Genomic DNA, 23,332 nt, shown 5'->3' with positions numbered 1-23,332 from the left:
CGCAGGCCTTTGTCGTATTAGTATTAGGGCTGGGACGATTGCAAAATTTTGAAACTGGTTAATCGTCTGTTTGCAATCGATTCAAACCGGTTTATCGGCCGCCATATTGAAAATGCTGTTTCCTTTCCTGACGACCATATCAAGGTTCTTCCAGGAGCTGAATTCATTAGAAACTTACCGACTTTACCGTTTGCAAGCAATATGACAATTGATAAGTCATATTTTATTTCAAATATATCACGACATGCAAATCCAAGACTACTGATTCTGTTCAAGTTGATGTGTTTTAGCGGAAATATACTGTTGATCTATGGGGTCAAAGAAGTGTATAAAGATAAAGTAAGACTCGTGATGTTTATTTTTCGAGAGCGATTAGCGGTTTTGCAAAATTGAAACCGGTTTCACCTAGTAATCGAATCGGATCCGATTAACCGAGTAATTGTCCCAGTTCTTATTAATATACCTTTAATGTGCAAACTAATTACTCCATTATAAGCACTCTGGCTTATTTTATGTGTAACCCTTTAGGTTAAATGGTACGGTGGCACAGAAGTGACATCCGTAGCACTTTATTTATATTGTGGCCACAACTTAGTAAATTGTGCCCACAATTTAGTAACTTGCGGCCACAATTTACGAAGTCGTGGCTACAATTTAATACATTGTGGCCTCAACTTAGTAAACCGTGGCCTCAACTTAGTAAATCGTGACCTAAACTTAGTAAATTGTGGCCTCAACTCAGTAAATCGTGGCAACAATTTAGTAACTTGTGGCCACAACTTATTAAATTGTGGCCACAACTTTGTAAATTGTGGCCACAACTTAGTGACCACGACTTATATTAGCAAATCGAAACGATAAATAGATGGATTGACGGACGGACGGATGAATAGATTGGATGGTACCTACGTACCTACCTACTAATTTATTTGTCTGTACTTCCGTCCGTCTATCTATCTCCCATTCCTGTATCACACTTTGCAGTAACGTAAACATTTTTGTGCGTCCATTTCGTATGATTGCTGATTTCTACCATTCTGCCTTTCGAGCGAAAATACGAGATTTAACAAGTTAAAATGCGGAGACGCAGGTTGAAAACTCTCTATTTTAGCAGGGACGCGGAGCGAAAACACGATAATTATAGGGGTCGCGAGGTGAGAATAAGTAACTGGTATGTCGGGGATGGGAAGCAAAAACACGATGATTAGCGCTACTTAAACGTAGTGTTCTCGAACCGCGCCCCGACATTCCAGTTACTAAATCTCACCCCGCGATCTTGATAATTATCATGTTTCCGCTCCTCGCATCCGCTAAATAGCGAGTTATCACCCCGAACCCCTACCATTATAAGTTGTAAATTTCACGTGTTTTCGCTCGGCGGGGTCACCAGGCGATAAATCGCTATTAAACGCTTAAGCATCGCTAGTTATCGTGTTTTCGCCCCGCGCCCAAGACATACTAGTTACTAAATCTCCCTTGCGGGGTTTCGACCTGCTTTCTCGGCATTTGAACTTGTTAATTCTCGTGTTTTCTCTCGACGGGGCCGCGGGACGAAAATGTAATTCAATAGGGCTAAAACGCGGAATGACAGAATTAGCAAATCGAAACGACTGTTTTTTCTTCGCTGCTGTATAGGAGTGCAAAATAGGAGCGCACAAAAGTGTCTACGTACCAGCAAATGTTAAACAGGAATAAAAGATAGATAGATGGATGGATCGACGGAGGGACGGACCGATGGACGGATGGATTGGATGGTGCCTACCTATCTACCTATTTATTTGTCTTTCTGTCCGTCTATCTATCTTCCATTCCTGTCTAACCCGTTGCAGGGACTTAAACACTTTTATGCACGTCCATTTTATAAGGATGCTAAATTCTGCCAATTCGCGTTTTAGCCCAATTAAATTATATATTCACACCGCGGCCCCGTCGAGCGAAAACACGAGAATTAGCAAGATAAAATGTCGAGAACGCAGGCCGAAACCCCACAAGGGCGATTTAGTAACTGGTATGTCTGGGGCGTGGGGCCAAATTACGATAATTAGCACTGCTTAAACATTCAGTAACGAGTTTTCGCCTGGTGACCGCGCCGAGCGAAAACACGTGAAATTTACAAGTTAAAATGGTGGGTGTTCGGGGTGATAACTCGCTATTTAGTGGGGCAAGGAGCAGATACATGATGATTAACAAGATCGCGGAGTGAAATTTGGTAACAGGATGTCGGGGCACGGTTCGGAAACACTACGTTTAAGCAGCTTTAATTATCGTGTTTTCGCTCCCTACCCCTGACATACCAGCTACTAATTCTCACCCCGTGACCCCGGTAATTATCGTGTTTTCGCTCCGCTTCCCCACTCAATAGAGAGTTTTCAGCCTGCGTCCCCGCATTTTAACTCGTTAAATCTCGTGTTTTCGCTCGAAAGGGTCGCAGGGAGATAACGCAAAATGGCAGAATTCAGCAACCATACGAAATGGTCGCATAAAAATGTTTACGTCTCTGCAAAGGGTAAGACAGGAATGGGAAATAGATAGACGGCCGGAAGTGCTTACAAATAAATAAGTAGGTAGGTACGTAGGTACCATCCAATCTATTCATCTGTCCGTCCGTCTATCCATCTATTTATAGTTTCGATCGGCTGATATAAGTCGGGGTCACGAGTTATTATATTAAGGCCACGATTTACTAAGTTGTGGCCACAATTTACTAAGTTGTAGCCACAACTTAGTGACTTGTAGCCACGATTTACTAAGTTGTGGCCACAATATAAATAAAGTGTTGCGGATGTCACCTCTGTGCCACCGTAAAATGGGGATCTAAGCCTACTAAATACGCGTAAGAAGGACTTTTATTGCACATGGAATGGTAATATTAATATATACAGTGACAGACCGTAAATTATACAAGGAAATTGTATCTGACAAAAAAGAGGCAGCTATGGCCAAGGGGATGTCCAAAAGTAATTTATTCAGCTAATTTAAATATTTAAGACCAAAGGAGCTGAAGTTCGGGGTCTACGGGCCATATTAATTGGTAAAAGTATACTTAGAACGATTTGGCTCACTATTGCTCGTTTGATTGGTTGAGGGTTGCTGGGTTAGGCCAATACGGCAGCCTCCGTGACTGAAGATAAAATGGCGGACAAGAAGAGAAAATTCCAGGAAAATCAGCTCTTATTTGTAAATATTAAGTAAACTACTGGTTACCATAAAAAGTTGTTTGACTGGCATATAAACATAAACGTGCGTTATTGAATACATGTTTCCCAGCATTTAAATTTTTAGACTTAAAGTTTATGGGCTCAGACACGGTCATTTCACTAGTAATGTTGTATACTGTATTGCAAAGATATTTCCCTCATTTTACTATAAAACTGATTCGTTGATGAAACTTCCGCATTAGTTTCCTTATTGTTTCCTAAACTACAGTAATGTTTCGATTATGTTTCCTCAATATTAATAATACATGTAGTTCCAGAATTTTTCATCAGTAATGGCAATATTTCCAGGAGCTTTCATTCTTGTTGCTATAATAGCACCATTAGCTCTCTTCATGATCGTCACACTCATGCCAAGGTTGACAACAATAGTCCCTGTTGTTATTCGTATCTGTGTAACACCAGTGGTACCACCAACCGTTTAACCCGCATTCATGGTCAGCCCTACATTGTTTACCGGAAATAGATATCATGGAACTTCTTTGTGAACAATACGCCCAGTGTTTAGAATTACTTGTATAGCACCACGCGTAGCTCGTGCTTTGTTCAAAGCCGCATGCATCAATGCAACAGTAATCCCAGTTGCTACTCCACTCGATATAGCACCATTGGTAAGATTTCTTGTGATAACCGCAAGGGTGATCTTGTCTGCATCGGGAACCAGTAGCACTGAGCGTCGACTCTAAAGTCGGAACAACAACATAGACGTCACCTTTTTCGTTAGTGAGGTCTTGAACTTCGCGCTTTCCAAAATTGTTATTATTTGCACATGTTAACAGAGTCGTCATTTTAGAAAGCGCCAACAAATCGCGCGTACTCTGAATATCGCTCCGTTTTTCTTTCAATCCGAAATCTACATCGGCGAGTCTCCAGTTATTTTTAGCAAAAGCCTCGTTATCATGTAAATTTGAACTTACGTATCCTATAAACGTTCTTTTAGCAGGTTGTAGTGACGACTCACTAGAATCCCCCATATTAGAAAGTTGCTGCAATTTTACGTTCTACCGGGATAGACAACTCACTTAAAACTACTACCAGTGGTTTTTGACGAAGAGTAACATGAGTCAGCGAAAATCTCCAACGTGTTTACCATATATTTGGTGGCAAGTGTTTTTTCTAATAGGTCAATTGTGTATGGAAAGACGTAGGAGTCCGGAACATTGTCACCGTAATAGCCAAAAGAGAAACCTTTACCCCTATCGTCGGCATTAACTGCATTTGAAGAGTCACAACAGGCAGCAGTCCACATTCCCGACGGCACACTGACTCTGTTATATTCCCTCGTTTGATCTCCTTCAGTATCAAGTAATACGGAGGGAATTTTATTTTTTGACGGAACAGCACCAGTTACAAAGTACCTGAAGAGAAAAATGCCTTAAACAATTCACTTTATAATCGAAATGGCATAAATCATACTTGTGGGGAACTCTGCATATTCTATTGTTACATAGATCCAAATGACTTCTTTTATCGCAAAATTATATCAGTAAATATCTGTTGAATAAAATGTTCACGATAAAGGCACTGGCTGTGTTCAACTCCATTCAACGCTTGCGAATCAACAACGATACATTTCGCATCTTTTTTAACCGGGTTGTTATTCTATGTGTAGCTTCTATTTTAAACTCTGCTGTTATTGGTAAAAGAGAGCGTAAAAGGTTTTATTGCCGCGGCGGCCCGGGTTCGATTCTCGACGAGGGCATCTTTTTTTCTTGATTTGGAATTTTTAAGACAGTTTAGAAACAAAAACTCATATTCTAATGTCCATCGCTTCCCTAATACTTTGGACCTTTTTTCATGTTTTTCCATATTTGTTGATTAAAGCAAGGATCCTGTGGAACAGCGTTCGTGAGTGGGAAAGTAGCAGTACGGCCTTCGTTACACTGGTAAAAGCTTGGGTTAAGGTGGCCTCTATCGTAGTTTGTGTTCGGATAGTTGATGTTAATCGCTTGTTCTGTCTTATGCCTGTCTGCTGCATTACCCTCTGTTGTCATATGTTTTTAATATATAAGACCAGACAGCTGAAACAGATGAAAATATATCAATTGAACTATACGGACTGGCCAAAAAAAAAAAAACCAGAAAAAAAAAAAAAACATATGCCTTGCCCATAATTTGGTCAGACATTCATTTCCTCTAGACCAATACAGAATTAAAGTCAAGCAGCACTGTTACACCTCAAAATGGTAGGAACGCATTTTGGTATTCACTACCAAAATTCGCCCGAGTTTTGGTAGCGACAAAATGCGTTGCAAGGGTACATATGATGTGTTAAGGATCATGGAACGGAACGCATTTTGGTAGTTTTTTTCATCAGGGGATGTGCTCATTTTGACATTACGCACAAAAGAGAGAGATAAAAGGAGGGAATGTGAGGGAGGGGGTTCGGAGTTCCCCTCCCGATATATAGTTTTCGTATAAAAACAAACAAAATGAAGATTCCTGAGCTTGTGAAAGGGGCCGCTTCCTATGCAATAACATTGTACTGTTTTGTTGTTTTAATGTGCTAGTGTTGTCGTAGTGATAGTCCACCGAGATTTTCTAAAGTACAAAAATGTTGAATTCTGTAAAACGAAGTATAAATGTGAGAATGGCACGTAGGTCCACCACCTAGATATTTTAAAACCTCCAAAATAAACATAAATGGTGAATTCTGTGCGTGGTTTGGGGGTCTTAGATAAATATTTCCGGCAAAAAATTATTTTTTCTCTTTAAAAGTGAGGGGTTTTGAGAGTTCACCACAGATATCTTTGAAACACAACTTGAAACACAACGTAAAAGAATGGTAAAATGTGGGCGTGGGCTTACTCGAATAATTTTCCAAAAACTTAATTCTCCGTCGTTAGACTGACGTACGGGCGGACGTATGTGCAGACACACTGATGGGAAAATCGACATCACTTGATGTAAATGTATTACTTGACCTTAGGAGTAAATATGAATCAGTTTATTCATTAATTTGTATCAAGAATAAATTAAAAGCTAAATTTTATTAAAACAGCTTTTTTCTAAGAATGGTCTAAAAATAGAATTCAAAAGAGGTCTTGCATTGGTCCAAACTACCACTGTGCAAAATTTGATACTTTTGTCCGGTCTTTCTAGATTTTTCACCTTTTTTTTGAGAATTGGAACTAAAGCTATAGAAGACGGCCTTTGTATTTTTTTCAAGTTTTTACTTTCACGCATCACCGTTACATCCCTATACTTAAACATTTTTTATACCTTTTACACAATCTGATTTTAAATGCTTTTATTTCAAAGAACATTAAAAGTTACATTTTCCTAACGTAAAATATTTTTAAGATGTATATAATTTCTTCTAAGTCGGTAGACCATCCTAAATCTATATTTTTGTCAATAAGTTATTTTTGTCAAAAACTTGTTGACATCACAAACGTAACATACCAATCTAATCTGCAACATCTCGAAGGTTATGCTTCAGTCATAAATAAGGGTATATACTTGTTTTTGAAATATGTACTCTTCAAACGAGATGTAAACAGAAATCACACGTAAGCCGTTAGTGGGGTGCCCCGTTAAAAGTTACCTGATAATGAACTTAATTTTTTTATTCGTTTGTACTGGATACGTTTATGTTTTCTCTTATCCATTGTTTAATTAAAAAAAGATGGGATAACACAAATGTCGTGACACTAAATAGGTTAAATAATACGAATCTGCAGAAATCAAAATCTATTAAAAGTCTTTTTCTACGTTGCGAAAATGATCTGAAATACTATATTTAAATACTTTCAACCAATGAATTAAGGTAACGACATATAAATATAATGGAATATAATAAACGCTTACACGTTGGGTTATATCTACCATACTGTGATCATTTACATTATATGAGTCTTAAACCTTACCCTGCTAAATTTCTATAATAATCTTGTCCACCTTTCAATTTGGACAGTACCATTAACTGTTAAAAGGGGTGCTTACCAACAAGATACTGAAAGAATGGCGAACAGTGCAGATCTTGATCAGACTACATGGATGTGCACGCTGATCATGATCAAGGCAGAATCAATTGTGTCCAGCATGATAAGTGTTACTGTGACATTACATTTTTCATGTGAAACGAATTTTATGTCTCATTAAGATTATCATGTCACATTAGAAATGTAATTAAGAAGGTTAGCAAAATAATCAATGTCATTAAGCATTATTGATGCCGTTAAGAAGTTAAAGATATATTAGACACATATTCGTATTTCTAAATATGAATAGTTTTACTTCATAAGATCTTTAAAAGTAAAAATATAAGATGTTTATGTGTATAAACATTGCTCTACTTTAGACTTAAAACAGTACACACCAAATATATGTTTAGTTATTGCACAGTTTAAATGTGTACTACAAGCACCGCTGAAACTGAAGTTCTTTTTAACGAATGGCTGTTATATATGGCGTTTAATTATGACTGTAGCTCTACAAACACAGTTTGTATATTGTTTATATATTTTAGTCTAGTTAAATTCATTTGATGTGGTAAAGTTAGTATCTAAAACATATGTTGTTTTTACTAAACACTTTTACTAAAAGATGCCTCTTGTATATCTTTAAACTTAAGCTAGAAATGTAAAGGGAAATGTCGTGAAGCAATATGCATGCATTGGCGAATAATCCCTTCTACCTTTAAGTTAATGGTTGTGTTTAGAGGACAGGATGATTCTGTTCAAAATGCTGGTTCGAAGCTTACTCATGCACGGAATTCTTGTTCGAAAGAGTATTAGTAATTCTACTTGGAGGTTTTGGAAATCGAATTACTAAACAGCCGATTTTTTATAGCGCATAAATAACATGTTGTGTAAAGGCTGAATAAGCCCAGAGAAAAGCACATTGTAAACATGTCAATCAGAAAGGATGCACGGAAAGTAAAGGCTGAAATAATGCCAACTAATTGTTATTTTGTAATTGAATATGCTTTATTAATTACTCAGTCTTTGAAAAATGCAAGAACTACTCAACATCAACCAAATTTCTTCTCCTATTTTTAATTACTAGATCTAGTGATCTGGGATGATGTATTCGGCTTGACTGGATCTGCGACAGCCTGGTCTCAAACTACGACAGCCGAAAGAATTAAAGAACTGTTTATTCAACGTGTCATAGATATCAAAGATAATATTCCAGACACACAAAATACAGAATCAGATTACCACCTAGTGCAATACGGATTTTGATATCTACCAGTTTGTATTTATTTGTGAAATACAAGCCATATCTTTTACAAAATAATAATAGTAGTTAATGAGATTGATTTTGAAGTTTTAGCATTTATAGAAAATGATCGAATAATGACATGTTTAGGCATAGTAATGTATACATGATTAAGTATAAATGATCAAAGTATGGCCAAACGATGTGTGTGCAGTTTTGCTTTAAATGATACAAGAATGGCCATTTTCTTATTCAGCTGGACCTGGAACCACCTAGAAAACATAAAAAAGTCCCCACCGGGTAACAAGTGAAACCTTTGCAATGTTTGATACATCTATGCAGGTAAACAAATCAACAGTAAAACACTAATCCGTGTCTTATAATTTAACATATAAAACAGCCTTTTTGTCACTTGTTTGATGCCAAGCGTGACTGAAATCGTTCTCAGACTCATGTTCACCTAGGGTAATTCTTCACCCCGTGTAACTTGCACATCGGTGGGACACCCCCAAAAAGTATAAACTTCGAGTACTAACCTGTGGTTCAATAAACCATTTACTTCTTCTGGTTGGTTGATTCGGAGGGCAATAAAACGTGTCCAGTGTGTATGCTGAGTAGATCGGCACTCTGTCTTCGGAACTGTATAACGTAGCAAAATGATATCTGTTCTCAGTATGGTACATTTGACATATTTCTGAGAGCTGTCATACTCAAAACCGGAAGGAGGCGAACGTTTGTAGAAAAATGAACGGCATTTATTGAACGAATTCACAACTTCACCTTCAGCAATACGCACACACAGCGTTAAAGCCAACAAAATATGAACATGCATATTTCTGTCTCAGTAATTGACTTACGGTGTAAAATAAATAAATTCTATAAATCCTGTATATTTTGCGTAGACAATTTCACTCTGAGAGAAAATGAGGTCTACGGTCTCTTCTTTTGCCACGTGCTTAATATTTCTCTGTCTCTAAGTATTTTTGTTTACTTTAAAATAAAACATAAAAGATACAATACGTCTATACGTATATATCGTTTTTGTTGAATTCTACTTAAACCCGTCTCAATGGTTAACTTTTGAACTCTTTACTTTCGACCTTCCCACCTTGTAGCATTTGTATATATTGTATTATGAATTATGTTGTTCAATGATGTGATATCTTTCTAAGCGACAGCACATGTTATTTTTTAAATTAAGTCAAAAATCAATGTACGCGAAGAATTCTTATACGGTCTCTACAACATCGAGGAGTTTTGTTAAGCTAGAATCACACTACCCCGGATGGGCTCGCGGATAAGTTCCGGATTCCCATCCCCAGATTGCTCCAGAAAAAAAAGGGTTTGCGTTATAAATATCTAATGCAATCGCAACAGAACCTTAACTTACTTTATTGGAACCGGAAAAATCCGTAATAGCTCGTTCTTTTTGTTACAGCGATTGTCTTCCGGGTTGTTACGAACTTTTAAGATCTGTAACGATCTTTTCAGAACTGTAACGGATTTATTACTGATTCCTTACGGATATATTATCCGTGGCAAAATTTTGAGCATGTTCAAAACTTCGCACCCTTGCCCTCGGATGCCCCCGATTTCTGAAAGGATACACCGGATGACTTACGAATGAGTTAAGAGTTCTAAGTTCTAGGATGCGTAACGAATGTTATCCGGAACAAATCCGCAAACCCATCCGGGGCAGTGTGATTCTAGCTTTACATGTAACATCATTATTAACTGGTCCACAAAATAATGGTTGTGTCGCTTCTAGAAATGTAGACATGTATATAGTGTAAGTCACAGGGAAAGCATTACTACTTTACAAAATCTAATGTAAGAGAGACAAATCCATATAAAAATGTTCATTTGTATATCTAAGTTATTCCAACCAAACCCTTCAACCCATCAGTGAATCTATCAGTGATATTTAAATTACATGATTATTTTATGACATATAGATAGACTGAGCGCAATCCTGCCCGTCCGTCTGAGAAAATATGCTTAGTGAGATGGATTCTTGTGAGCATAACCATTGCCAACCCCCTCAGTCAAGTGTGACATTGACCTTCCAGACAGAGATATTATGTTTGCTCGCGAGAATCCGCCTCACTGAGGCAAGCATAAAGTATTTTCCAGATGTTCAGCAAAGTTATAATTTGGACAAAACAATAGACGGACGCACGGACGGACGCCCGCATATTGCACTTTTTCTATATGTCATGAGAAAGCTTGTTATTTAAAGTTACACATCGTGCCACAGGACTCACTGATGGACTGAAAGTTGGGGAGGGGGTCAAGGGGGTTGGGTAACAGTGAGCATTTTCTTCAAGTAACACTTCGTTGTAGACTAAATATTTCGTGTTATTTTCCTTTGGTGGCTGATTTGTGCCATTTTGTTATTTCGTACTGTCACAACAACAAACGTCGTTATGGCGCCCTGCCGAACGCCGGCCCGCCGAAATTTGTCTTACAGAACAACTGTTGAGCATGTTAAGTGAGACAAGTACAGAGCAGTAATGTCTTTCTTATTCATAATTTGATTACCTACAAGATATTGAGATCACACTGATAACGACTACTGAAGATATTAGTAAATCTCCGAAAGTGTTCCTATGTGCGGACCAACGATGAAATGTTCGACCTGAAAACAACCTGGATTTTCTAGTGCGAGAATATCAAAATATAAATGGATGCCCTTTTAACTGGCGCTTATTGCTCTACCCTTATTTAAAATGCTGCGACATATGTATCATGTAACGTCTACGAAATCAATGACCATTGAAGAAAAAGATATAGGGAATGCTCCAATAACGCAACTTGAGACGTGTTAAAACTTTTTCGTTCTGCATCTTTCTATGGTTCAGTATGATGCACAATTTGGGTCGCAAGTCTGCATACGTGTGCGCACATTTCAAAATATACATGCACGTATAAAATATGTGTGTACAAGTAAATATGTACGTCCGTCCACGTGTATATTTATATGTGTACGCGTAAAAATGTAGATGCATGTTTACATGGGCAGATAGGTCTGTGCCTATACTAATGCCAGGGGGCCTCCATGGCCGAGTTGTTGAGGTCGCTCAGTGACTTCAAACCACTTGCCCCTCGTCGCTGTTGGTTCGAGCCTCACTCGGGGCGTTGAATTTTTCATGTGAGGAACCATCCCAGCTGGTCTACGGAAAGTCGGTGGTTCTACCCAGGTGCCCGCCCTTGATGAAATAATGCACGGAGGGGCACCTGGGGTCTTTCTCCATCATCAAAGCTGAAAAGTCGCCATATGACCAATAATTGTGTCGGTGTGGCGTTAAATCCTACAGAAAATGTACTAATGCCTGTACTAGTAGAGGATGAATTTGGCGCCCTGAGTTCCTGCCTTAGAGTTGTTGGATTTTTGAAACAACCGGTCTGCTATATTTTCCACTCCAGTTTCTGTCTGTGGCGGTTCTTGTGATGCAAGCCTCTGGCTGTGTTTGCTGTGCTCTGTCCCTCCTAGAAATCTACCCGTACTTTTTAATTTTCGTATGGAAAGCACCTTTGAACGAAGTGGTTTTATGAAAAAAATGCTGTATAAATAATATTATAACAGGGGTGGGGTAAAAAAGAAACAAAACTTGACTGCACTGTGTAAAAATGCAACTTTTAAACAGTTTTATTACTGTGAATACGATTTATCTAAACAAAATTACTAATGTAATTAACAAAATGCGTATTATAAACAATTCGTTTCATTACCACGTTGAATGACCGTAAATGTTAAAAGAATACAAGTTTGCGAAAAAGAATATGTAATTGTCATATAATCACAAACGTATGAGCAGCGAGGCGGAAAGCAGTGGGGGCGGGGAAATATAAGCTTGCACACCTGACGCAGTCCAGTGTAGGTTGCACACCTTATACAGCCAAATGTAGGTTGCACATCTGATACAGTCCAATGCAGGTTGCACTACTGGTACAGTCCAATGTAGGTTGCACACCTGCTACATTCCATTGTATGTTGTACACCTGACACAGTCCATCGTAGGTTGCACAACTGATACGGCCCATTGTATGTTGTTCACCTGAGACAGCCTAATGTAGGTTGCACACCTGATAATGCCCAATATAGGTTGCAGAACTGATACGGCCCATTGTATGTTGTACACATGATACAGTCCATTGTAGATTGCAGAACTGATACGGCCCATTGTATGTTGTACACCTGAGACAGCCCAATGTAGGTTGTACACCTTATACATTCCAGTGTAGCTTTGATACAGCCGCAATGTAGGCGGCACACGTGATACAGCCGCATCTGATACAGTCGAAATGTGAGTTGCAGAGTTGATATACTGAAGATTTCGCGCTAAATTTCTGTAGAGATTGTATTGTACCGACCACTGTTGAATGATATTTTTATTATTTGCTTTTGTTTTTGCTTGATAATGAGAAAGAATAATTCAGACGCATTCGACAAATAAATTCAGGTGAGCGCAACATTACCATGGTTACTTTATGTACAAAAGGAACAATGTGTCACATGTAATATTAAACTAACCAAGATCAACAACACACTAACCTATTGTTATTTTCATAACCTGCGTATCTGCCTTCCTTCCCGAGGCGGCGATAATACAATATATTGTGTCATTAACGCCTGAATCTATAATTGAAAAGGATACTGGAACAGAAAACAGAACTAGGTATGTAGGCACACTGGCCATAGCTTTCGCAGAAGCGGTGGTTCCAATGCCGCAGCGGTGGAGGATTCGTCGCAAAAGCGGTGGATACTTTGGCCGGCTAACTACATTTACGCTGTCATCGGTTTAAAGTTTTCTAATAAGCTTTCCCATATTTTTTACGTTTAACTGAAAACAACCAGTGAGACAGCAGCCCACATACGTACTCTTCCAGCCACAAACACGTTTTTAGTGCAATTCTTTGTCGTTAATGTCCACACGTCTGTACAGTTGACGAGGAACTACCGTTTTTGTAGAATTTCCATCAAAAATGATAATAACGTGTAGAAAGCGACCCCTGAGCACGTTTGCATCACATCGTAAGTATGACACTGCCAAGCAACAACTATTCCTTCGTAGTCGGTGAATTTTCATTGCAGGCATATAAAATAATCGAACAAAAATGATTCCAACGCAGTGAAACGTAAAAATAATATGGGAAAACTCATCAGAAAACTTACCGATGAGAGCGTAATGTAGTCAGCCGGCAATATTTATCTACCGCTTCTGTGACGAATCCCCCACCGCCATGGCGTTAGAACCACCGCTTCTGTGAAAGCTATGGCCAGTGTGATAGTGTGACGACCCTCTTGTGGCAAAAAGTTACGTGGTAGTTAAATATTAGTAAAGAATTGCTGACCACCTAAATCTAACGCGGTTCTATTTGGGAAAAACTAGAACGACGGACTTCTTGGACTTGAGGACACAAACCCGATTCACTATTTAATAACGCAACAAAAATTTAGTTTCCAATCACAGAAAAACTATGTATTATTTCATTTCATTTATTTCATTCGACATTCATTTCTTCATTCATTTCACAACATAAAAACATTCATAAGTACAATTCTGATATATGGAAATATGACAAATATGCGGGGATTTTTACAAGCCAGTCTGTCACTGTATAGGCATATAGGGGCGCGTTACGTCTCTAACATTAATTGATGATCAAATAATCGTACAGAACACATAAGTCAAGAGCCTCGCAATATTCAGAAGAAACCTCGAAAGGGGACAGGGCCGGGATGGATGTTGACCGCTGCCTCAGTTTGTACCTTTTATGTATAAAATACCTTTATCGCCTCACAGGCCTTTATCGTATTAATATACCTTTAATGTGCAAACTAATTACTCCATTATAAGCACTCTGGCTTTTTTTATGTGTAACCCTTTAGGTTAAATGGGGATCTAACCCTACTATTACGCTTAAGAAGGACTTTCATTAGAAGTGGAATGGTAATATTAATATATAGAGTGACAGACCGTAAATCATACAAGGAAATTGTATCTGACAAAAATGCGGCTGCTATGGTCAAGAGAATGTCCAAAAGTAATTTAAATATTTAGGACCAAAGGAGCTAAAGCTCGGGGTCTACGGGCCATATTAATTGGTAAAAATATACTTAGAACGATTTGGCTCACTATTGCTCGTTTGATTGGTTGAGGGTTGCTTGGTTACGCCAATACGGCAACCTCCATGACCAAAGATAAAATGGCGGAAAAGGGGAGAAAATTCCAGAAAAATCAGCACTTATTTGTAAATATTAAGTAAACTACTGGTTACCATGAATGGTTATTTGCCAGACATGAACGAGCGTTACTGATTACATGTATTTTTTCCCAGCATATCTGCAGGGAGAAAGAAATAGGCGAACATTTTCACGGTAAATTTTTAGACTTAAAGTTTATGGGCTCAGACACTGCCATTTCACTAGTAATGTTGTATATTGTATTGCAAAGATATTTCCCTCATTTTACTTTAAAACTGATTCGCTGATGCAACTTCCGCATAACAGTGTCCTTATTGGTTCCTAAATTGTGGTAATATTTCGATTATGTCTCCTCAATAGTGGTAATAGTTCCAGAAATTTTCCTCAGTAATAGCAATAGTCGCAGTAGCTTTCATTCTTGTTGCTATAATAGCACCATTTATAGCTCTTTTCATAGCAGTCACACTCATGCCAAGGTTGACAACAACAGTCCCAGTTGTTATTCGTGTCTGTGTAACACCAGTGGTACCACTTGCCGTGTAACCCGCATTCATGGTCAGCTCTACATTGTTTACCGGAAATAGATATCATGGTACTTCTTTGTGAACAATACGCCCAGTGTTTAGAATTACCTGTATAGCACCACGAGTAGCTCGTGCTTTGTTCAAAGCCGCATGCATCAATATAACAGTAATCCCAGTTGCTGCTCAAGTCGATATAGCACCATTGGTAAGATTTCTTGTGATAACCGCAAGGTAGATCTTGTCTGCATCGGGAAACTGTAGCACTGTGCGTCGACTCTAAAGCCGGGACAACAACATAGTCGTCACCTTTTTCGTTAGTGAGGTCTTGAACTTCACGCTTTCCAACATTGTTTTTACGTGCGCATGTTAACAGAGTCGTCATTATAGAAAGCGCCAACAAATCGCGCGTATTCTGAATATCGCTGCGTTTTTCTATTAATCCGAAATCTACATCGGCGAGTCTCCAGTTATTTTTAGCAAAAGCCTCGTCATCATGTAAATTTAAATTAACGTTTCCTACATATGCTCTTAGCGTAGTGACGACTCACCCACATTAGCAAGTGTTTCTGCAATTTTACGTTCTACCGGGATAGACAGCTCCCTTACTACTACTGCAGTGGTTTTTGACGAAGAGTAACATGAGTCAGCGAAAATCTCCAAATGTGTTTACCATATATTTAGTGGCAAGTGTTTCTTCTAATAGGCCAATTGTGTATGGAAAGACGTAAGAGTCCGGGACATTGTCACCGTAATAGCCAAAAGAGAAGCCTTTCTCACTGTCTTCGGCATTAACTGCATTTGAAGAGTCTCAACAGGCAGCAGTCCACATTCCCGATGGCACACTGACTGTTATATTCCCTCGGTCGATCACCTTCATTATCATGTAATACGGGGGGTATTTTGTTTTTTGACGGAACAGCACCAGTTACAAAGTACCTGTATGAGAAAAATGTGCAAATCCATTTTAGTTGATTATCGAAATGGCATAAAGCATACTTGTGGGGAACTCTGCATAATCTGTTGTTATATAGATCCAAAAGACCTCTTTCATCGCAAAATCATATCAGTAAATATCAGTTAAATAAAATGTTCACAATAAAGGCTCTGGCTGTGTTCAACTTCATTCAACGCTTGCGAATCAAGAACGATGCATTTTGCTTTTTTTTTTTTGATCGGGTTGTTATTCTATGTGCAGCTTATATTTTGAACTCGGGCGGTATTGGTAAAGAGAACGTAAAAGTTTTTATTGCCGCGGCGGCCCTTGTTCGATTCCCGACGCAGGCATTTTTAAGACAGTTTAGAAACAAAAACTCATATTCTAATGTTCATAAAATTGCCAAACTTTAGTTTTAAAGAAAGACTATTTTAGCCAAAATCGACTAACCTTCTAGCGCCTCGCTTCCATAATGACTTTGGACCTTTTTTCCATGTCTTTCCATATTTGTTGTTTAAAGCAAGGATCCTGTGGAACAGTGTTCGTGAGTGTGAAAGTAGCAGTACGGCCTTCATTACCCTGGTAAAAGTTTGGGTTAAGATGGCCTCGGTCGTAGCTGGTGTTCGGATAGTCGATGTTAATCGCTTGTTCTATCTTATAACTGTCTGCTGCATTACCCTCTGTTGTCATATGTTTTGACTATATTTGACCAGACAGCTGAAACAGATCAAAATATGTCAATTGAACTACACGGACCGACCAAAAAAAAAAAAAAAAACAGTATGCCTACCCCAAAATTCGGTCAGACATATTCATTTCCTGTAGACCAATACAGAATTATAGTTAAGCAGCGCATTACAGGGTTCGTCTATAGTCGTAAGTACAAGTATATTGTTTAAAAAAGAATGATTTTTGTATGTGCGAACGGACGGATGTACAGACGCACTGATGGGAAAATCGACATCACTTGATGTAAATGCATCACTTGACCTTAGGAGTAGGTATAAATTAGTTTATTCAAAGATATGTATCAAGAATAAAATAAAAACTAAAATTTAGAATGTTCTAAACATAGAATTCCAAAGAGATGTCACATTGGTCTCTTGTATTGGTCTAAACTGTGCAAAATTTGATACTTTTGTACGATCTGTCTAGATTTTATACATTTTTTTAAAGTATGAAACTAAAGCTACAGAAGACGGACAAGCATATACGTTGAAAATGTGATAAAAATTTGAATGTCAAATATTGTGTTACAGATCAAGTTTTTACTTTCATGCATCTCCGTTACATCCTTGTACTTTAACATTCTTGATACATTTTACACAATCTAATTTTAAATGTTTTTATTTCAAAGAACATTAAAAGTTACATTTTCCTAGAAGAAGTAGAACAGCGTAAAACTATTTCCAAGATGTGTATAATTTCTTTTAAGTGGGTAGACCATCCTAAATCTATTTTTATCACACAACTTGTTTACAACACATACGTAACACACTAATACCCCAGTCACACATACGGCGCGGATAGCTACGTTTAGCCACGGATAGAAACGTAGATATCCGTATCGATCCGTACCTGAGCCGTACCTCAAAGTAGTAATCCGTATCGATCCGTATTGACACTTGGTCAAAACGTATTTAAGACGTACTCCAAACTTGCACGTTTCTCCAACTTTTGAACATGCACAAAAGTTTTAGCGATCCGTAGCCATTTGAGCGTGACTTAGTCCAACTTGGTCGAAACTTATTCACCCGTAGTTAAACGTACTAAACGTAGATATCCGTACTGAAACGTACCTTGCCGTAGTTTGACATGATGTCAAAGATAATCGTAATGAAAACGCTGGCTACACGTGGCCCAATTTATATGAAACTTACCGACCCGCTACTAAACCTAATGCGAACGTAGTAATGCGTATTGGTCCGTAGCTTAACGTAGTTATCCGAGGCTGTCCGTACTTAAACGTAGTTCAACGTAGTTCATCGCAGATCCGTCAATGCGCTGGGCAAGTTGTCAGGCGCAGTAAAACGTAGTACGCCGTACCTATCCGTACTTACTCGCGTCCTGTATCTTTTTGTTCCCCGTTTCTCACCATTTTTCCCGTACTAAGACTTACTGCTCCGTACTTATCCGTGTCCGCCCCACCACAGACCAATCCCACCCGCACCGTACCTCAACGCACGGACATATCCGTATGTGTGACTGTAGCTTAAGATAATCTGCAATATCTCGAAGGTTACGGTTCAATCATAAATATTAAAGGGGATATAACTTGGTGTATCAAACGAGAAATAAGAAGAAATCACACGTAAGCTGTTAGTGGGGTGCCCCGTTAACCTTTACCCTGCTAAATTTCTAAAATGGACTGGTCCATCATTCAATATGGGTAGCACCACTTCTTATTCAAAGGGGTGTTCACTGAAAACTTTCTGACTGAGTCAAATATGTCTCAACATATATATCGTTTTAGTTGAATTCTACCTAATCCCGTCTCAATGGTTAACTTTGAACATTTTACTTTCGACCATCCCACCTTGGAGCATTTGTATATTATGAGTTATGTTGTTCAATGATGTGATATCTTTCTAAGCGGCAGCACATGTTGTTTTTTTTTTCAAATTAACTCGAATTTCTAGAAATCATAATCATCAGGTAACGTGTCATTTATAGTTAATACCCCAAAGAGCAGTCATGAATAAAATTCAAAGAACATGGTTATAAATAGGAAATCGTGATGTTTACTAAAAACGTAGTTATGTCTCGGTGAAAACATTTTTTTACAAAAATCAAAGTACGCGAAGAACTCTGATGTAAAGGCATTATAAATTTGTGCACAAAATAATGGTTGTGTAGCTTCTAGAAATGTAGAAATGTACATAATGTTAATAACAGGGAAAACATTACTATTTTACAAAATCTAACGTAAGTGAGGCAAATCCATATAAAAATGTTCACTTGTATAGCTAAGTTATTCCAACTCAAACCTTCAGTCATTTCATGAGTCTATCAGTGACATTTAAATTAGAAGATATTTTATGACATATAGATAGACTGAGGGCAATATGCGTGTTTGTGCCTCCCCGTCCGTCTGAGAAAATACTAAATGCTATTTTTAGCCATAATCTGGAGGTCAATACCTTTCAAAGCCGAAACTATGGCCTACACACTTTTTAGCGCCATTAAAATTGTGCATCATTTCCATAATGGTTTTTTTCCATGTCTTTCCATATTTGTTGCTTAAAGCAAGGATCCTGTGGAACAGCGTTCGTGAGTGTGAAAGTAGCAGTACGGTCTTCATTACACTGGTAAAAGCTTGGGTTAAGATGGCCTCTATCGTAGTTAGTGTTCGGATAGTCAATATTTAGCGCCTGTTCTATCTTATACCCGTTTGTTGCATTACCTTCTGTTGTCATATGTTTGGAATACATATATGACCAGACAGCTGAAACAGATCAAAATATGTCAGTTGAACTATACGAACTGAACAAAAAGATAACAATATGCCTCCCCCCAAATTTCGTCAGACATATTCATTTCCTCTAGACCAATATAGAACTGAAGTCAAGCTGCGCATTACGAGGTTCATCCATAGTTGTAGTATGTACACAGTTTGAAACAGACAACGGCATGTCGTGTGGAAATAAATGATGAAATGATCTTGCTTAAGAGGATCTGGAAATTTCTGTACAGACAATAAAATAACTTTATAAAATCTCTTTTCTAATTCGGCATTGAATGTAAAAGATCTAAAGAATCACTTGGGCCTAGGTATGGTCAATCATGTGCAAATTGACTTTGACGTCTGTTAATTTTCACATTTTAAATATGATAAACTATAGAAACGAAAATATAATTAACTTTTGTAATTAAATGTTCTGTATCTAAAGCGCGCAAATTTAGAAGTTCTAAAAAGGTAATGCAAATAGATTTTCAGAATTTGCCTCACGTATGTTCACCCAACTACCACTTGAACATTTTACGACAACTTATTGTTTGTCTTTAATTTTCAAAACATTGTTTTTCAGAAAAGTAGAACGTAAAGCTATCAAGATGGAATCAAGTGTAACGCTAATCATGTCATCTTGTTGATCAATTACTTACATAGTCAGAACATCTAAAAGGGCCGCAGTCAAAATTAAAAGATATAATTGTTACCAAAGAGAATTAGAACAATCACGTTTATTTTCTTCACCACCCTGCTAAATTCTCATACTTTCATTCTATAATGTTTACACAATTCTTATTCTAAATGTATGTTTTATTCAAAGGAACAGTCAAATGATAACATTTTCCTGAAGAAGAACAGCGTACACTAAAACTAGTTCAAGATGTTAAATTTTTTTACGTGGTAGACCATCGAAAATTATCTGAAATAAATTTACATGACTTAAATACTTTCAACCAGTGAATTCAGATAACAAAATATTGTAGTGCGCCGGTAAATCAATCCTACTTTCGTTTTAAAATACATGTGCTCTTCGGTGTTTTACGATACATATGCGATATTTTAGTGTCAAATATTTAGTAACTCATCGGTTTATGTATTTTTCTATAAATGATTAACTTACTGACTACAAAATCCATATTTTAAGCCTTAATTATCCATTTTTCCATGTTAAAACACTTCAGTTTATTTTTTCGTCCGCCATTTTGTATGCTGTTTAGGCGTGACGTCATACACGTGCAGGTAGTTATTATTTACGTCATCAAGTTTCTTAGGTCTAGTACATTTTTCTAGTAGGGGGTTTCTGTCTGTGCTGTTTGATGAAAACTTTTATTATTTATTCGTATTTAGCGCACATTAAACTACCACTCCTAATATTGTACTTTTATATTCATATGATGATTGTTCGCAGAAATATTATTTTTTAGTGCTATTAAGCCGTGCACGTGTAGATCTACGTCTTTTCTATTGCTGTTTGAGGTGTCGGAACTGTTTGAAATACTTTTGCGCCCCCTTTTTAGATATTTTTGAACTATCTCAAACACTGTTGATTTTGTCTGAAGTACCCATATACACGGTGCACAATCACGTGACTTGTGACGTTTCAACTGGGGTATCACGCCAAGCAGAATTTGTAAACAAAACGTTGTTTTTGAAGGTAAAGTTTTTAAAGATATATTTTTGTGGAATGACACCAAAAATGTCCGTTCTTAAGTCGAAAAGCTCTCGCAGAAAGCACTATTTCAAATCGCGATTTTCTGGTTCCTCTCGTTGAATGCAATGCCGCAATTAACGCAGGTAACGTTTTTCCCTACCAACGCAATACTTTGTAAAGTTTACTGTACGTGGATAGTGATATTTTCAAGAAAATGTGGGTAACTCAAAAACATGCTCCCACAGGCAGTTACTTTAGACCAATGCTGTCACATCAATACTTGGGCCTCTTATATTCAACATCTTCATAAACGATATCTTCTACTTTATTAAGAAATCAACCCTATATAACTATGCAGACGACAATACCTTGTCTTTCAGTCACCAGAACCTAACCACCTTCAAAGAAACACTCGAATCTGAAAGCAAAGAATTAATTACTTGGTTTGAAATCAATCAAATGCAGGCAAACCCAGAAAAATTTCAAGCAATATGTATAGGCAAGAAATCAAATAACGAGGTCAAATCTTTCAATTTAAATAGCAATGAAATCACGTGTGAAGACGAGGTCAAACTACTAGGTGTTACACTAGACTCCCTACTTGATTTTAACAGCCAGGTCACCAACATATGTCGCAAAGCAGCAAAACAGCTAAATGTACTACAACGGCTAAGTAAATTCCTAAATTTTCAAACAAGACTGGTCATTTTTAAATCCTTCATCCGATCCAACTTCACTACTGTCCGCTCATGTGGCATTTCTGTAGTAAATCAAATACTGAAAAGCTTGAAAAATTACACGTGCAGTAAACTTTACTTGCGACATTGCATTCAACGAAAGGAACGAGAAAATCGCGATTTGAATTAGTGCTTTCTGTGAGAGCTTTTCGACTTTAGAACGAACATTTTTCGAGTTTGGCGATCTGTACCATTTCTTGAGCGAAAATTCTACCAAAATGATATGCATTGATATAAGGACTTGCACCAGCTAGGTGTCATTTTTACAAAAATGTATCTTTAAAAACTTTACCTTCGAAAACACCGTTTTGTTTACAAATTCTGCTTGGCGTGATACCCCAGTTGAAACGTCACAAGTCACGTGATTGTGCACCGTGTATATTAGGCGGTGTTTACTGTTTGACGGCACTCCGCAGCCAGTAAAATCTTGGGCATAGCTTTCTGTAGAAATTCATTTCAGCATTATAAATCCATTATAAAATACCTTAGCACTTATTTGGTAATAATACGTTATATTTAACGTAATTATTTTAAAGCATTAATAGAAATACTTTGCTAATTCTTAAGGTTTAGCTTTCTGAATCTCGTTTGGTAATTTTTCGGAAACTTTCTGCAGTTTTCTTAATTTTATCGTAGATAAAAATACCACAGATTTATTGTGATTCTTAATTCTTGTATTTAGTAACTTATAATAGTAACTTAAGCAACCGACGCCTCACTTGATATTTGAATAATCCTATTGTTCCTTTGAACAGTTGTTTGTTGCCGACATTGTTAAATTACGGTATTTTACAAGTGAAGTATCTTGCCATTAATAAATTTCATAAACCGTTAGAGCTCTTACTTATTTTCTTGGGTTTAGCCTTTATATTTATGTCATCCATTCCTGCGGAGTCATTTGTGGTGTTCTGCGTCCGTCCGTGAGCCCGTTTTTCATTTGACACTCTGTCAAAAGTTTTATCCAGTTTTAGCGTTGTCCGTCTGTCTGACTGTCTGATGTTTCTGCAGTAAACTTGCCTGACTGTCTGATCTAGTGGAATTACACATCCGTCACTGCGAGCGTTACCAGCCCGCAACAATATTAATATAAAAGAATATAATAAATGCGTACAAGTCGGGTTATATCTACCATACTGTGATCAATCTTAAACCTTACCCTGCTAAATTTCTATAATGAACTTGTACGTCTTTCAGTTTGGACAGTACCATTAACTGTTAAAAGGGGTGCTTACCAAGACGTCATTTAGAAGTTAAAGATAAATTAGACCCTAATTCGTATTTCTAAATATGAAGTTTTACTTCATCAGATCTCTGCAAATACAGAATTAACATGTTTTTGTGTAATTATTACTCTGTCCTTGAAAAAGGCAAAAACTACTCAACATCAACCAAAATCTCTGCTCTTGTTTTTAATTGCTAGATCTAGTAAACATTACAATCGTTGAT

The 23,332-nt window shown here is 37.6% G+C and overlaps 2 long non-coding RNA genes across 3 annotated transcripts; both read right to left on the bottom strand.

Annotated features, from left to right (window-relative positions):
* Positions 1–366: 366 nt before the first annotated feature.
* Positions 367–9,690, bottom strand: LOC128546060 (uncharacterized). The gene is made up of 2 exons (XR_006682856.2): positions 8,918–9,690; positions 367–5,236 (listed from the first exon to the last, which is right to left on the bottom strand). It is a non-coding gene; the product is annotated as an uncharacterized LOC128546060 (long non-coding RNA).
* Positions 9,691–13,825: 4,135 nt separating this feature from the next.
* Positions 13,826–18,156, bottom strand: LOC123535150 (uncharacterized). Of its 2 annotated transcripts, none has more exons than XR_008366418.1 (3): positions 17,847–18,156; positions 16,498–16,764; positions 13,826–16,049 (listed from the first exon to the last, which is right to left on the bottom strand). It is a non-coding gene; the product is annotated as an uncharacterized LOC123535150 (long non-coding RNA). The 2 variants fall into 2 exon arrangements; XR_006683154.2 differs by having other exon boundaries at positions 13,827–16,049; positions 17,928–18,156.
* Positions 18,157–23,332: the final 5,176 nt, after the last annotated feature.

This window comes from Mercenaria mercenaria, chromosome 12 (assembly GCF_021730395.1).
Source record: "Mercenaria mercenaria strain notata chromosome 12, MADL_Memer_1, whole genome shotgun sequence".
NCBI lineage: Eukaryota > Metazoa > Mollusca > Bivalvia > Venerida > Veneridae > Mercenaria > Mercenaria mercenaria.
This window is presented reverse-complemented; position numbering and strand designations above follow the sequence as displayed.